Raw genomic sequence first — 13703 nt, 5'->3', positions numbered from 1 at the left:
GACCAAGTCTCACTCTGAAGGCAAGACTAGCCATTTCTCCACCCTATCCTTCGCCTACGGCCATACCACCATGAATACACCGGTTCTCGTCCGATCACCGAAGTTAAGCATGGTAGGGCCAGGTCAGTACCTGGATGGGTGACCGCCTGGGAACACCTGGTGTTGTAGGCTTCATCATCTTTTCTTTTTTCGCCTAAAAAGGTCGAAAATGCGTCTTTTATCTGCCTGCTCTTGTTTCTTCTTCTCATTAGTTGCTTTTCTCTCTAGGTTCTTAACGAGTCGGCCTCGATTCCATTACATTTATCTCAGCACAGCAACCAGATGTTCCTTTTTCGTCTCACTCAATTACGAATTACCAACAACTACTCTAGGTGGTACTACTTTTTCACATTGGCTAAATTGACAGGGACAAATTGCCAATCAGTCAATGTGATCCTTCATTCGATTTCGGTTTAGATCAGCTTCGTGTTGCGATGCAATCGTGTAGGGTTCTAGCTGATTACAAACTGGTCAAATGAATTCACGAAACACGAAACACTAGCTGCCTACCAAAACTAACTAACCAACTTTTACTTGTACTTGCAATTGTATGTAGTCAGCCATATTTTCAAGAAGCCGTTCTGCTCTTGCTAGCTAAAGCATCACTGGCTGGAGATCTAAGCTGGAAGAGGAAAATGTCCATCAACCGCTTCGCTACATGTTTCATTTCAGCCTGTTCGATTTCTCTTCATTTTTGCCCACATTCTTTGCTGGATGGAAAGACCAAGTCTCACTCTGAAGGCAAGACTAGCCATTTCTCCACCCTATCCTTCGCCTACGGCCATACCACCATGAATACACCGGTTCTCGTCCGATCACCGAAGTTAAGCATGGTAGGGCCAGGTCAGTACCTGGATGGGTGACCGCCTGGGAACACCTGGTGTTGTAGGCTTCATCATCTTTTCTTTTTTCGCCTAAAAAGGTCGAAAATGCGTCTTTTATCTGCCTGCTCTTGTTTCTTCTTCTCATTAGTTGCTTTTCTCTCTAGGTTCTTAACGAGTCGGCCTCGATTCCATTACATTTATCTCAGCACAGCAACCAGATGTTCCTTTTTCGTCTCACTCAATTACGAATTACCAACAACTACTCTAGGTGGTACTACTTTTTCACATTGGCTAAATTGACAGGGACAAATTGCCAATCAGTCAATGTGATCCTTCATTCGATTTCGGTTTAGATCAGCTTCGTGTTGCGATGCAATCGTGTAGGGTTCTAGCTGATTACAAACTGGTCAAATGAATTCACGAAACACGAAACACTAGCTGCCTACCAAAACTAACTAACCAACTTTTACTTGTACTTGCAATTGTATGTAGTCAGCCATATTTTCAAGAAGCCGTTCTGCTCTTGCTAGCTAAAGCATCACTGGCTGGAGATCTAAGCTGGAAGAGGAAAATGTCCATCAACCGCTTCGCTACATGTTTCATTTCAGCCTGTTCGATTTCTCTTCATTTTTGCCCACATTCTTTGCTGGATGGAAAGACCAAGTCTCACTCTGAAGGCAAGACTAGCCATTTCTCCACCCTATCCTTCGCCTACGGCCATACCACCATGAATACACCGGTTCTCGTCCGATCACCGAAGTTAAGCATGGTAGGGCCAGGTCAGTACCTGGATGGGTGACCGCCTGGGAACACCTGGTGTTGTAGGCTTCATCATCTTTTCTTTTTTCGCCTAAAAAGGTCGAAAATGCGTCTTTTATCTGCCTGCTCTTGTTTCTTCTTCTCATTAGTTGCTTTTCTCTCTAGGTTCTTAACGAGTCGGCCTCGATTCCATTACATTTATCTCAGCACAGCAACCAGATGTTCCTTTTTCGTCTCACTCAATTACGAATTACCAACAACTACTCTAGGTGGTACTACTTTTTCACATTGGCTAAATTGACAGGGACAAATTGCCAATCAGTCAATGTGATCCTTCATTCGATTTCGGTTTAGATCAGCTTCGTGTTGCGATGCAATCGTGTAGGGTTCTAGCTGATTACAAACTGGTCAAATGAATTCACGAAACACGAAACACTAGCTGCCTACCAAAACTAACTAACCAACTTTTACTTGTACTTGCAATTGTATGTAGTCAGCCATATTTTCAAGAAGCCGTTCTGCTCTTGCTAGCTAAAGCATCACTGGCTGGAGATCTAAGCTGGAAGAGGAAAATGTCCATCAACCGCTTCGCTACATGTTTCATTTCAGCCTGTTCGATTTCTCTTCATTTTTGCCCACATTCTTTGCTGGATGGAAAGACCAAGTCTCACTCTGAAGGCAAGACTAGCCATTTCTCCACCCTATCCTTCGCCTACGGCCATACCACCATGAATACACCGGTTCTCGTCCGATCACCGAAGTTAAGCATGGTAGGGCCAGGTCAGTACCTGGATGGGTGACCGCCTGGGAACACCTGGTGTTGTAGGCTTCATCATCTTTTCTTTTTTCGCCTAAAAAGGTCGAAAATGCGTCTTTTATCTGCCTGCTCTTGTTTCTTCTTCTCATTAGTTGCTTTTCTCTCTAGGTTCTTAACGAGTCGGCCTCGATTCCATTACATTTATCTCAGCACAGCAACCAGATGTTCCTTTTTCGTCTCACTCAATTACGAATTACCAACAACTACTCTAGGTGGTACTACTTTTTCACATTGGCTAAATTGACAGGGACAAATTGCCAATCAGTCAATGTGATCCTTCATTCGATTTCGGTTTAGATCAGCTTCGTGTTGCGATGCAATCGTGTAGGGTTCTAGCTGATTACAAACTGGTCAAATGAATTCACGAAACACGAAACACTAGCTGCCTACCAAAACTAACTAACCAACTTTTACTTGTACTTGCAATTGTATGTAGTCAGCCATATTTTCAAGAAGCCGTTCTGCTCTTGCTAGCTAAAGCATCACTGGCTGGAGATCTAAGCTGGAAGAGGAAAATGTCCATCAACCGCTTCGCTACATGTTTCATTTCAGCCTGTTCGATTTCTCTTCATTTTTGCCCACATTCTTTGCTGGATGGAAAGACCAAGTCTCACTCTGAAGGCAAGACTAGCCATTTCTCCACCCTATCCTTCGCCTACGGCCATACCACCATGAATACACCGGTTCTCGTCCGATCACCGAAGTTAAGCATGGTAGGGCCAGGTCAGTACCTGGATGGGTGACCGCCTGGGAACACCTGGTGTTGTAGGCTTCATCATCTTTTCTTTTTTCGCCTAAAAAGGTCGAAAATGCGTCTTTTATCTGCCTGCTCTTGTTTCTTCTTCTCATTAGTTGCTTTTCTCTCTAGGTTCTTAACGAGTCGGCCTCGATTCCATTACATTTATCTCAGCACAGCAACCAGATGTTCCTTTTTCGTCTCACTCAATTACGAATTACCAACAACTACTCTAGGTGGTACTACTTTTTCACATTGGCTAAATTGACAGGGACAAATTGCCAATCAGTCAATGTGATCCTTCATTCGATTTCGGTTTAGATCAGCTTCGTGTTGCGATGCAATCGTGTAGGGTTCTAGCTGATTACAAACTGGTCAAATGAATTCACGAAACACGAAACACTAGCTGCCTACCAAAACTAACTAACCAACTTTTACTTGTACTTGCAATTGTATGTAGTCAGCCATATTTTCAAGAAGCCGTTCTGCTCTTGCTAGCTAAAGCATCACTGGCTGGAGATCTAAGCTGGAAGAGGAAAATGTCCATCAACCGCTTCGCTACATGTTTCATTTCAGCCTGTTCGATTTCTCTTCATTTTTGCCCACATTCTTTGCTGGATGGAAAGACCAAGTCTCACTCTGAAGGCAAGACTAGCCATTTCTCCACCCTATCCTTCGCCTACGGCCATACCACCATGAATACACCGGTTCTCGTCCGATCACCGAAGTTAAGCATGGTAGGGCCAGGTCAGTACCTGGATGGGTGACCGCCTGGGAACACCTGGTGTTGTAGGCTTCATCATCTTTTCTTTTTTCGCCTAAAAAGGTCGAAAATGCGTCTTTTATCTGCCTGCTCTTGTTTCTTCTTCTCATTAGTTGCTTTTCTCTCTAGGTTCTTAACGAGTCGGCCTCGATTCCATTACATTTATCTCAGCACAGCAACCAGATGTTCCTTTTTCGTCTCACTCAATTACGAATTACCAACAACTACTCTAGGTGGTACTACTTTTTCACATTGGCTAAATTGACAGGGACAAATTGCCAATCAGTCAATGTGATCCTTCATTCGATTTCGGTTTAGATCAGCTTCGTGTTGCGATGCAATCGTGTAGGGTTCTAGCTGATTACAAACTGGTCAAATGAATTCACGAAACACGAAACACTAGCTGCCTACCAAAACTAACTAACCAACTTTTACTTGTACTTGCAATTGTATGTAGTCAGCCATATTTTCAACAAGCCGTTCTGCTCTTGCTAGCTAAAGCATCACTGGCTGGAGATCTAAGCTGGAAGAGGAAAATGTCCATCAACCGCTTCGCTACATGTTTCATTTCAGCCTGTTCGATTTCTCTTCATTTTTGCCCACATTCTTTGCTGGATGGAAAGACCAAGTCTCACTCTGAAGGCAAGACTAGCCATTTATCCACCCTATCCTTCGCCTACGGCCATACCACCATGAATACACCGGTTCTCGTCCGATCACCGAAGTTAAGCATGGTAGGGCCAGGTCAGTACCTGGATGGGTGACCGCCTGGGAACACCTGGTGTTGTAGGCTTCATCATCTTTTCTTTTTTCGCCTAAAAAGGTCGAAAATGCGTCTTTTATCTGCCTGCCCTTGTTTCTTCTTCTCATTAGTTGCTTTTCTCTCTAGGTTCTTAACGAGTCGGCCTCGATTCGATTACATTTATCTCAGCACAGCAACCAGATGTTCCTTTTTCGTCTCACTCAATTACGAATTACCAACAACTACTCTAGGTGGTACTACTTTTTCACATTGGCTAAATTGACAGGGACAAATTGCCAATCAGTCAATGTGATCCTTCATTCGATTTCGGTTTAGATCAGCTTCGTGTTGCGATGCAATCGTGTAGGGTTCTAGCTGATTACAAACTGGTCAAATGAATTCACGAAACACGAAACACTAGCTGCCTACCAAAACTAACTAACCAACTTTTACTTGTACTTGCAATTGTATGTAGTCAGCCATATTTTCAAGAAGCCGTTCTGCTCTTGCTAGCTAAAGCATCACTGGCTGGAGATCTAAGCTGGAAGAGGAAAATGTCCATCAACCGCTTCGCTACATGTTTCATTTCAGCCTGTTCGATTTCTCTTCATTTTTGCCCACATTCTTTGCTGGATGGAAAGACCAAGTCTCACTCTGAAGGCAAGACTATCCATTTCTCCACCCTATCCTTCGCCTACGGCCATACCACCATGAATACACCGGTTCTCGTCCGATCACCGAAGTTAAGCATGGTAGGGCCAGGTCAGTACCTGGATGGGTGACCGCCTGGGAACACCTGGTGTTGTAGGCTTCATCATCTTTTCTTTTTTCGCCTAAAAAGGTCGAAAATGCGTCTTTTATCTGCCTGCTCTTGTTTCTTCTTCTCATTAGTTGCTTTTCTCTCTAGGTTCTTAACGAGTCGGCCTCGATTCCATTACATTTATCTCAGCACAGCAACCAGATGTTCCTTTTTCGTCTCACTCAATTACGAATTACCAACAACTACTCTAGGTGGTACTACTTTTTCACATTGGCTAAATTGACAGGGACAAATTGCCAATCAGTCAATGTGATCCTTCATTCGATTTCGGTTTAGATCAGCTTCGTGTTGCGATGCAATCGTGTAGGGTTCTAGCTGATTACAAACTGGTCAAATGAATTCACGAAACACGAAACACTAGCTGCCTACCAAAACTAACTAACCAACTTTTACTTGTACTTGCAGTTGTATGTAGTCAGCCATATTTTCAAGAAGCCGTTCTGCTCTTGCTAGCTAAAGCATCACTGGCTGGAGATCTAAGCTGGAAGAGGAAAATGTCCATCAACCGCTTCGCTACATGTTTCATTTCAGCCTGTTCGATTTCTCTTCATTTTTGCCCACATTCTTTGCTGGATGGAAAGACCAAGTCTCACTCTGAAGGCAAGACTAGCCATTTCTCCACCCTATCCTTCGCCTACGGCCATACCACCATGAATACACCGGTTCTCGTCCGATCACCGAAGTTAAGCATGGTAGGGCCAGGTCAGTACCTGGATGGGTGACCGCCTGGGAACACCTGGTGTTGTAGGCTTCATCATCTTTTCTTTTTTCGCCTAAAAAGGTCGAAAATGCGTCTTTTATCTGCCTGCTCTTGTTTCTTCTTCTCATTAGTTGCTTTTCTCTCTAGGTTCTTAACGAGTCGGCCTCGATTCCATTACATTTATCTCAGCACAGCAACCAGATGTTCCTTTTTCGTCTCACTCAATTACGAATTACCAACAACTACTCTAGGTGGTACTACTTTTTCACATTGGCTAAATTGACAGGGACAAATTGCCAATCAGTCAATGTGATCCTTCATTCGATTTCGGTTTAGATCAGCTTCGTGTTGCGATGCAATCGTGTAGGGTTCTAGCTGATTACAAACTGGTCAAATGAATTCACGAAACACGAAACACTAGCTGCCTACCAAAACTAACTAACCAACTTTTACTTGTACTTGCAATTGTATGTAGTCAGCCATATTTTCAACAAGCCGTTCTGCTCTTGCTAGCTAAAGCATCACTGGCTGGAGATCTAAGCTGGAAGAGGAAAATGTCCATCAACCGCTTCGCTACATGTTTCATTTCAGCCTGTTCGATTTCTCTTCATTTTTGCCCACATTCTTTGCTGGATGGAAAGACCAAGTCTCACTCTGAAGGCAAGACTATCCATTTCTCCACCCTATCCTTCGCCTACGGCCATACCACCATGAATACACCGGTTCTCGTCCGATCACCGAAGTTAAGCATGGTAGGGCCAGGTCAGTACCTGGATGGGTGACCGCCTGGGAACACCTGGTGTTGTAGGCTTCATCATCTTTTCTTTTTTCGCCTAAAAAGGTCGAAAATGCGTCTTTTATCTGCCTGCTCTTGTTTCTTCTTCTCATTAGTTGCTTTTCTCTCTAGGTTCTTAACGAGTCGGCCTCGATTCCATTACATTTATCTCAGCACAGCAACCAGATGTTCCTTTTTCGTCTCACTCAATTACGAATTACCAACAACTACTCTAGGTGGTACTACTTTTTCACATTGGCTAAATTGACAGGGACAAATTGCCAATCAGTCAATGTGATCCTTCATTCGATTTCGGTTTAGATCAGCTTCGTGTTGCGATGCAATCGTGTAGGGTTCTAGCTGATTACAAACTGGTCAAATGAATTCACGAAACACGAAACACTAGCTGCCTACCAAAACTAACTAACCAACTTTTACTTGTACTTGCAATTGTATGTAGTCAGCCATATTTTCAAGAAGCCGTTCTGCTCTTGCTAGCTAAAGCATCACTGGCTGGAGATCTAAGCTGGAAGAGGAAAATGTCCATCAACCGCTTCGCTACATGTTTCATTTCAGCCTGTTCGATTTCTCTTCATTTTTGCCCACATTCTTTGCTGGATGGAAAGACCAAGTCTCACTCTGAAGGCAAGACTAGCCATTTCTCCACCCTATCCTTCGCCTACGGCCATACCACCATGAATACACCGGTTCTCGTCCGATCACCGAAGTTAAGCATGGTAGGGCCAGGTCAGTACCTGGATGGGTGACCGCCTGGGAACACCTGGTGTTGTAGGCTTCATCATCTTTTCTTTTTTCGCCTAAAAAGGTCGAAAATGCGTCTTTTATCTGCCTGCTCTTGTTTCTTCTTCTCATTAGTTGCTTTTCTCTCTAGGTTCTTAACGAGTCGGCCTCGATTCCATTACATTTATCTCAGCACAGCAACCAGATGTTCCTTTTTCGTCTCACTCAATTACGAATTACCAACAACTACTCTAGGTGGTACTACTTTTTCACATTGGCTAAATTGACAGGGACAAATTGCCAATCAGTCAATGTGATCCTTCATTCGATTTCGGTTTAGATCAGCTTCGTGTTGCGATGCAATCGTGTAGGGTTCTAGCTGATTACAAACTGGTCAAATGAATTCACGAAACACGAAACACTAGCTGCCTACCAAAACTAACTAACCAACTTTTACTTGTACTTGCAATTGTATGTAGTCAGCCATATTTTCAACAAGCCGTTCTGCTCTTGCTAGCTAAAGCATCACTGGCTGGAGATCTAAGCTGGAAGAGGAAAATGTCCATCAACCGCTTCGCTACATGTTTCATTTCAGCCTGTTCGATTTCTCTTCATTTTTGCCCACATTCTTTGCTGGATGGAAAGACCAAGTCTCACTCTGAAGGCAAGACTATCCATTTCTCCACCCTATCCTTCGCCTACGGCCATACCACCATGAATACACCGGTTCTCGTCCGATCACCGAAGTTAAGCATGGTAGGGCCAGGTCAGTACCTGGATGGGTGACCGCCTGGGAACACCTGGTGTTGTAGGCTTCATCATCTTTTCTTTTTTCGCCTAAAAAGGTCGAAAATGCGTCTTTTATCTGCCTGCTCTTGTTTCTTCTTCTCATTAGTTGCTTTTCTCTCTAGGTTCTTAACGAGTCGGCCTCGATTCCATTACATTTATCTCAGCACAGCAACCAGATGTTCCTTTTTCGTCTCACTCAATTACGAATTACCAACAACTACTCTAGGTGGTACTACTTTTTCACATTGGCTAAATTGACAGGGACAAATTGCCAATCAGTCAATGTGATCCTTCATTCGATTTCGGTTTAGATCAGCTTCGTGTTGCGATGCAATCGTGTAGGGTTCTAGCTGATTACAAACTGGTCAAATGAATTCACGAAACACGAAACACTAGCTGCCTACCAAAACTAACTAACCAACTTTTACTTGTACTTGCAGTTGTATGTAGTCAGCCATATTTTCAAGAAGCCGTTCTGCTCTTGCTAGCTAAAGCATCACTGGCTGGAGATCTAAGCTGGAAGAGGAAAATGTCCATCAACCGCTTCGCTACATGTTTCATTTCAGCCTGTTCGATTTCTCTTCATTTTTGCCCACATTCTTTGCTGGATGGAAAGACCAAGTCTCACTCTGAAGGCAAGACTAGCCATTTCTCCACCCTATCCTTCGCCTACGGCCATACCACCATGAATACACCGGTTCTCGTCCGATCACCGAAGTTAAGCATGGTAGGGCCAGGTCAGTACCTGGATGGGTGACCGCCTGGGAACACCTGGTGTTGTAGGCTTCATCATCTTTTCTTTTTTCGCCTAAAAAGGTCGAAAATGCGTCTTTTATCTGCCTGCTCTTGTTTCTTCTTCTCATTAGTTGCTTTTCTCTCTAGGTTCTTAACGAGTCGGCCTCGATTCCATTACATTTATCTCAGCACAGCAACCAGATGTTCCTTTTTCGTCTCACTCAATTACGAATTACCAACAACTACTCTAGGTGGTACTACTTTTTCACATTGGCTAAATTGACAGGGACAAATTGCCAATCAGTCAATGTGATCCTTCATTCGATTTCGGTTTAGATCAGCTTCGTGTTGCGATGCAATCGTGTAGGGTTCTAGCTGATTACAAACTGGTCAAATGAATTCACGAAACACGAAACACTAGCTGCCTACCAAAACTAACTAACCAACTTTTACTTGTACTTGCAGTTGTATGTAGTCAGCCATATTTTCAAGAAGCCGTTCTGCTCTTGCTAGCTAAAGCATCACTGGCTGGAGATCTAAGCTGGAAGAGGAAAATGTCCATCAACCGCTTCGCTACATGTTTCATTTCAGCCTGTTCGATTTCTCTTCATTTTTGCCCACATTCTTTGCTGGATGGAAAGACCAAGTCTCACTCTGAAGGCAAGACTAGCCATTTCTCCACCCTATCCTTCGCCTACGGCCATACCACCATGAATACACCGGTTCTCGTCCGATCACCGAAGTTAAGCATGGTAGGGCCAGGTCAGTACCTGGATGGGTGACCGCCTGGGAACACCTGGTGTTGTAGGCTTCATCATCTTTTCTTTTTTCGCCTAAAAAGGTCGAAAATGCGTCTTTTATCTGCCTGCTCTTGTTTCTTCTTCTCATTAGTTGCTTTTCTCTCTAGGTTCTTAACGAGTCGGCCTCGATTCCATTACATTTATCTCAGCACAGCAACCAGATGTTCCTTTTTCGTCTCACTCAATTACGAATTACCAACAACTACTCTAGGTGGTACTACTTTTTCACATTGGCTAAATTGACAGGGACAAATTGCCAATCAGTCAATGTGATCCTTCATTCGATTTCGGTTTAGATCAGCTTCGTGTTGCGATGCAATCGTGTAGGGTTCTAGCTGATTACAAACTGGTCAAATGAATTCACGAAACACGAAACACTAGCTGCCTACCAAAACTAACTAACCAACTTTTACTTGTACTTGCAATTGTATGTAGTCAGCCATATTTTCAAGAAGCCGTTCTGCTCTTGCTAGCTAAAGCATCACTGGCTGGAGATCTAAGCTGGAAGAGGAAAATGTCCATCAACCGCTTCGCTACATGTTTCATTTCAGCCTGTTCGATTTCTCTTCATTTTTGCCCACATTCTTTGCTGGATGGAAAGACCAAGTCTCACTCTGAAGGCAAGACTAGCCATTTCTCCACCCTATCCTTCGCCTACGGCCATACCACCATGAATACACCGGTTCTCGTCCGATCACCGAAGTTAAGCATGGTAGGGCCAGGTCAGTACCTGGATGGGTGACCGCCTGGGAACACCTGGTGTTGTAGGCTTCATCATCTTTTCTTTTTTCGCCTAAAAAGGTCGAAAATGCGTCTTTTATCTGCCTGCTCTTGTTTCTTCTTCTCATTAGTTGCTTTTCTCTCTAGGTTCTTAACGAGTCGGCCTCGATTCCATTACATTTATCTCAGCACAGCAACCAGATGTTCCTTTTTCGTCTCACTCAATTACGAATTACCAACAACTACTCTAGGTGGTACTACTTTTTCACATTGGCTAAATTGACAGGGACAAATTGCCAATCAGTCAATGTGATCCTTCATTCGATTTCGGTTTAGATCAGCTTCGTGTTGCGATGCAATCGTGTAGGGTTCTAGCTGATTACAAACTGGTCAAATGAATTCACGAAACACGAAACACTAGCTGCCTACCAAAACTAACTAACCAACTTTTACTTGTACTTGCAATTGTATGTAGTCAGCCATATTTTCAAGAAGCCGTTCTGCTCTTGCTAGCTAAAGCATCACTGGCTGGAGATCTAAGCTGGAAGAGGAAAATGTCCATCAACCGCTTCGCTACATGTTTCATTTCAGCCTGTTCGATTTCTCTTCATTTTTGCCCACATTCTTTGCTGGATGGAAAGACCAAGTCTCACTCTGAAGGCAAGACTAGCCATTTATCCACCCTATCCTTCGCCTACGGCCATACCACCATGAATACACCGGTTCTCGTCCGATCACCGAAGTTAAGCATGGTAGGGCCAGGTCAGTACCTGGATGGGTGACCGCCTGGGAACACCTGGTGTTGTAGGCTTCATCATCTTTTCTTTTTTCGCCTAAAAAGGTCGAAAATGCGTCTTTTATCTGCCTGCCCTTGTTTCTTCTTCTCATTAGTTGCTTTTCTCTCTAGGTTCTTAACGAGTCGGCCTCGATTCGATTACATTTATCTCAGCACAGCAACCAGATGTTCCTTTTTCGTCTCACTCAATTACGAATTACCAACAACTACTCTAGGTGGTACTACTTTTTCACATTGGCTAAATTGACAGGGACAAATTGCCAATCAGTCAATGTGATCCTTCATTCGATTTCGGTTTAGATCAGCTTCGTGTTGCGATGCAATCGTGTAGGGTTCTAGCTGATTACAAACTGGTCAAATGAATTCACGAAACACGAAACACTAGCTGCCTACCAAAACTAACTAACCAACTTTTACTTGTACTTGCAATTGTATGTAGTCAGCCATATTTTCAACAAGCCGTTCTGCTCTTGCTAGCTAAAGCATCACTGGCTGGAGATCTAAGCTGGAAGAGGAAAATGTCCATCAACCGCTTCGCTACATGTTTCATTTCAGCCTGTTCGATTTCTCTTCATTTTTGCCCACATTCTTTGCTGGATGGAAAGACCAAGTCTCACTCTGAAGGCAAGACTAGCCATTTATCCACCCTATCCTTCGCCTACGGCCATACCACCATGAATACACCGGTTCTCGTCCGATCACCGAAGTTAAGCATGGTAGGGCCAGGTCAGTACCTGGATGGGTGACCGCCTGGGAACACCTGGTGTTGTAGGCTTCATCATCTTTTCTTTTTTCGCCTAAAAAGGTCGAAAATGCGTCTTTTATCTGCCTGCCCTTGTTTCTTCTTCTCATTAGTTGCTTTTCTCTCTAGGTTCTTAACGAGTCGGCCTCGATTCGATTACATTTATCTCAGCACAGCAACCAGATGTTCCTTTTTCGTCTCACTCAATTACGAATTACCAACAACTACTCTAGGTGGTACTACTTTTTCACATTGGCTAAATTGACAGGGACAAATTGCCAATCAGTCAATGTGATCCTTCATTCGATTTCGGTTTAGATCAGCTTCGTGTTGCGATGCAATCGTGTAGGGTTCTAGCTGATTACAAACTGGTCAAATGAATTCACGAAACACGAAACACTAGCTGCCTACCAAAACTAACTAACCAACTTTTACTTGTACTTGCAATTGTATGTAGTCAGCCATATTTTCAAGAAGCCGTTCTGCTCTTGCTAGCTAAAGCATCACTGGCTGGAGATCTAAGCTGGAAGAGGAAAATGTCCATCAACCGCTTCGCTACATGTTTCATTTCAGCCTGTTCGATTTCTCTTCATTTTTGCCCACATTCTTTGCTGGATGGAAAGACCAAGTCTCACTCTGAAGGCAAGACTAGCCATTTCTCCACCCTATCCTTCGCCTACGGCCATACCACCATGAATACACCGGTTCTCGTCCGATCACCGAAGTTAAGCATGGTAGGGCCAGGTCAGTACCTGGATGGGTGACCGCCTGGGAACACCTGGTGTTGTAGGCTTCATCATCTTTTCTTTTTTCGCCTAAAAAGGTCGAAAATGCGTCTTTTATCTGCCTGCTCTTGTTTCTTCTTCTCATTAGTTGCTTTTCTCTCTAGGTTCTTAACGACTCGGCCTCGATTCGATTACATTTATCTCAGCACAGCAACCAGATGTTCCTTTTTCGTCTCACTCAATTACGAATTACCAACAACTACTCTAGGTGGTACTACTTTTTCACATTGGCTAAATTGACAGGGACAAATTGCCAATCAGTCAATGTGATCCTTCATTCGATTTCGGTTTAGATCAGCTTCGTGTTGCGATGCAATCGTGTAGGGTTCTAGCTGATTACAAACTGGTCAAATGAATTCACGAAACACGAAACACTAGCTGCCTACCAAAACTAACTAACCAACTTTTACTTGTACTTGCAATTGTATGTAGTCAGCCATATTTTCAAGAAGCCGTTCTGCTCTTGCTAGCTAAAGCATCACTGGCTGGAGATCTAAGCTGGAAGAGGAAAATGTCCATCAACCGCTTCGCTACATGTTTCATTTCAGCCTGTTCGATTTCTCTTCATTTTTGCCCACATTCTTTGCTGGATGGAAAGACCAAGTCTCACTCTGAAGGCA

At 43.7% G+C, this 13703-nt stretch overlaps 18 non-coding genes across 18 annotated transcripts; all 18 read left to right on the top strand.

Annotated features, from left to right (window-relative positions):
• The first annotated feature begins 52 nt into the window (after positions 1–52).
• On the top strand, positions 53–171 carry LOC148958336 (5S ribosomal RNA). The gene has a single exon (XR_016144757.1). It is a non-coding gene; the product is annotated as a 5S ribosomal RNA (ribosomal RNA).
• Positions 172–812: 641 nt separating this feature from the next.
• LOC148958335 (5S ribosomal RNA) lies at positions 813–931 on the top strand. Its single transcript, XR_016144756.1, has one exon. It is a non-coding gene; the product is annotated as a 5S ribosomal RNA (ribosomal RNA).
• Positions 932–1572: 641 nt separating this feature from the next.
• On the top strand, positions 1573–1691 carry LOC148958334 (5S ribosomal RNA). Its single transcript, XR_016144755.1, has one exon. It is a non-coding gene; the product is annotated as a 5S ribosomal RNA (ribosomal RNA).
• A 641-nt stretch (positions 1692–2332) lies between these two features.
• Positions 2333–2451, top strand: LOC148958333 (5S ribosomal RNA). The gene has a single exon (XR_016144754.1). It is a non-coding gene; the product is annotated as a 5S ribosomal RNA (ribosomal RNA).
• Positions 2452–3092: 641 nt separating this feature from the next.
• LOC148958332 (5S ribosomal RNA) lies at positions 3093–3211 on the top strand. Its single transcript, XR_016144753.1, has one exon. It is a non-coding gene; the product is annotated as a 5S ribosomal RNA (ribosomal RNA).
• A 641-nt stretch (positions 3212–3852) lies between these two features.
• On the top strand, positions 3853–3971 carry LOC148958331 (5S ribosomal RNA). Its single transcript, XR_016144752.1, has one exon. It is a non-coding gene; the product is annotated as a 5S ribosomal RNA (ribosomal RNA).
• A 641-nt stretch (positions 3972–4612) lies between these two features.
• LOC148958330 (5S ribosomal RNA) lies at positions 4613–4731 on the top strand. The gene has a single exon (XR_016144751.1). It is a non-coding gene; the product is annotated as a 5S ribosomal RNA (ribosomal RNA).
• Positions 4732–5372: 641 nt separating this feature from the next.
• Positions 5373–5491, top strand: LOC148958329 (5S ribosomal RNA). Its single transcript, XR_016144750.1, has one exon. It is a non-coding gene; the product is annotated as a 5S ribosomal RNA (ribosomal RNA).
• A 641-nt stretch (positions 5492–6132) lies between these two features.
• LOC148958328 (5S ribosomal RNA) lies at positions 6133–6251 on the top strand. Its single transcript, XR_016144748.1, has one exon. It is a non-coding gene; the product is annotated as a 5S ribosomal RNA (ribosomal RNA).
• A 641-nt stretch (positions 6252–6892) lies between these two features.
• LOC148958327 (5S ribosomal RNA) lies at positions 6893–7011 on the top strand. The gene has a single exon (XR_016144747.1). It is a non-coding gene; the product is annotated as a 5S ribosomal RNA (ribosomal RNA).
• Positions 7012–7652: 641 nt separating this feature from the next.
• LOC148958326 (5S ribosomal RNA) lies at positions 7653–7771 on the top strand. Its single transcript, XR_016144746.1, has one exon. It is a non-coding gene; the product is annotated as a 5S ribosomal RNA (ribosomal RNA).
• Positions 7772–8412: 641 nt separating this feature from the next.
• LOC148958325 (5S ribosomal RNA) lies at positions 8413–8531 on the top strand. Its single transcript, XR_016144745.1, has one exon. It is a non-coding gene; the product is annotated as a 5S ribosomal RNA (ribosomal RNA).
• Positions 8532–9172: 641 nt separating this feature from the next.
• LOC148958324 (5S ribosomal RNA) lies at positions 9173–9291 on the top strand. Its single transcript, XR_016144744.1, has one exon. It is a non-coding gene; the product is annotated as a 5S ribosomal RNA (ribosomal RNA).
• A 641-nt stretch (positions 9292–9932) lies between these two features.
• On the top strand, positions 9933–10051 carry LOC148958323 (5S ribosomal RNA). The gene has a single exon (XR_016144814.1). It is a non-coding gene; the product is annotated as a 5S ribosomal RNA (ribosomal RNA).
• Positions 10052–10692: 641 nt separating this feature from the next.
• Positions 10693–10811, top strand: LOC148958322 (5S ribosomal RNA). The gene has a single exon (XR_016144813.1). It is a non-coding gene; the product is annotated as a 5S ribosomal RNA (ribosomal RNA).
• A 641-nt stretch (positions 10812–11452) lies between these two features.
• LOC148958321 (5S ribosomal RNA) lies at positions 11453–11571 on the top strand. Its single transcript, XR_016144812.1, has one exon. It is a non-coding gene; the product is annotated as a 5S ribosomal RNA (ribosomal RNA).
• A 641-nt stretch (positions 11572–12212) lies between these two features.
• On the top strand, positions 12213–12331 carry LOC135682918 (5S ribosomal RNA). The gene has a single exon (XR_010515730.1). It is a non-coding gene; the product is annotated as a 5S ribosomal RNA (ribosomal RNA).
• A 641-nt stretch (positions 12332–12972) lies between these two features.
• On the top strand, positions 12973–13091 carry LOC148958320 (5S ribosomal RNA). Its single transcript, XR_016144811.1, has one exon. It is a non-coding gene; the product is annotated as a 5S ribosomal RNA (ribosomal RNA).
• The last annotated feature ends 612 nt before the right edge of the window (positions 13092–13703 follow it).

This window comes from Rhopilema esculentum, chromosome 16 (genome assembly GCF_057945365.1).
Source record: "Rhopilema esculentum isolate cy_ngs chromosome 16, ASM5794536v1, whole genome shotgun sequence".
Lineage (NCBI taxonomy): Eukaryota > Metazoa > Cnidaria > Scyphozoa > Rhizostomeae > Rhizostomatidae > Rhopilema > Rhopilema esculentum.
The sequence above is the reverse complement of the archived record's forward strand: the minus strand, read 5'-3'. Positions and strand labels throughout refer to the sequence as shown.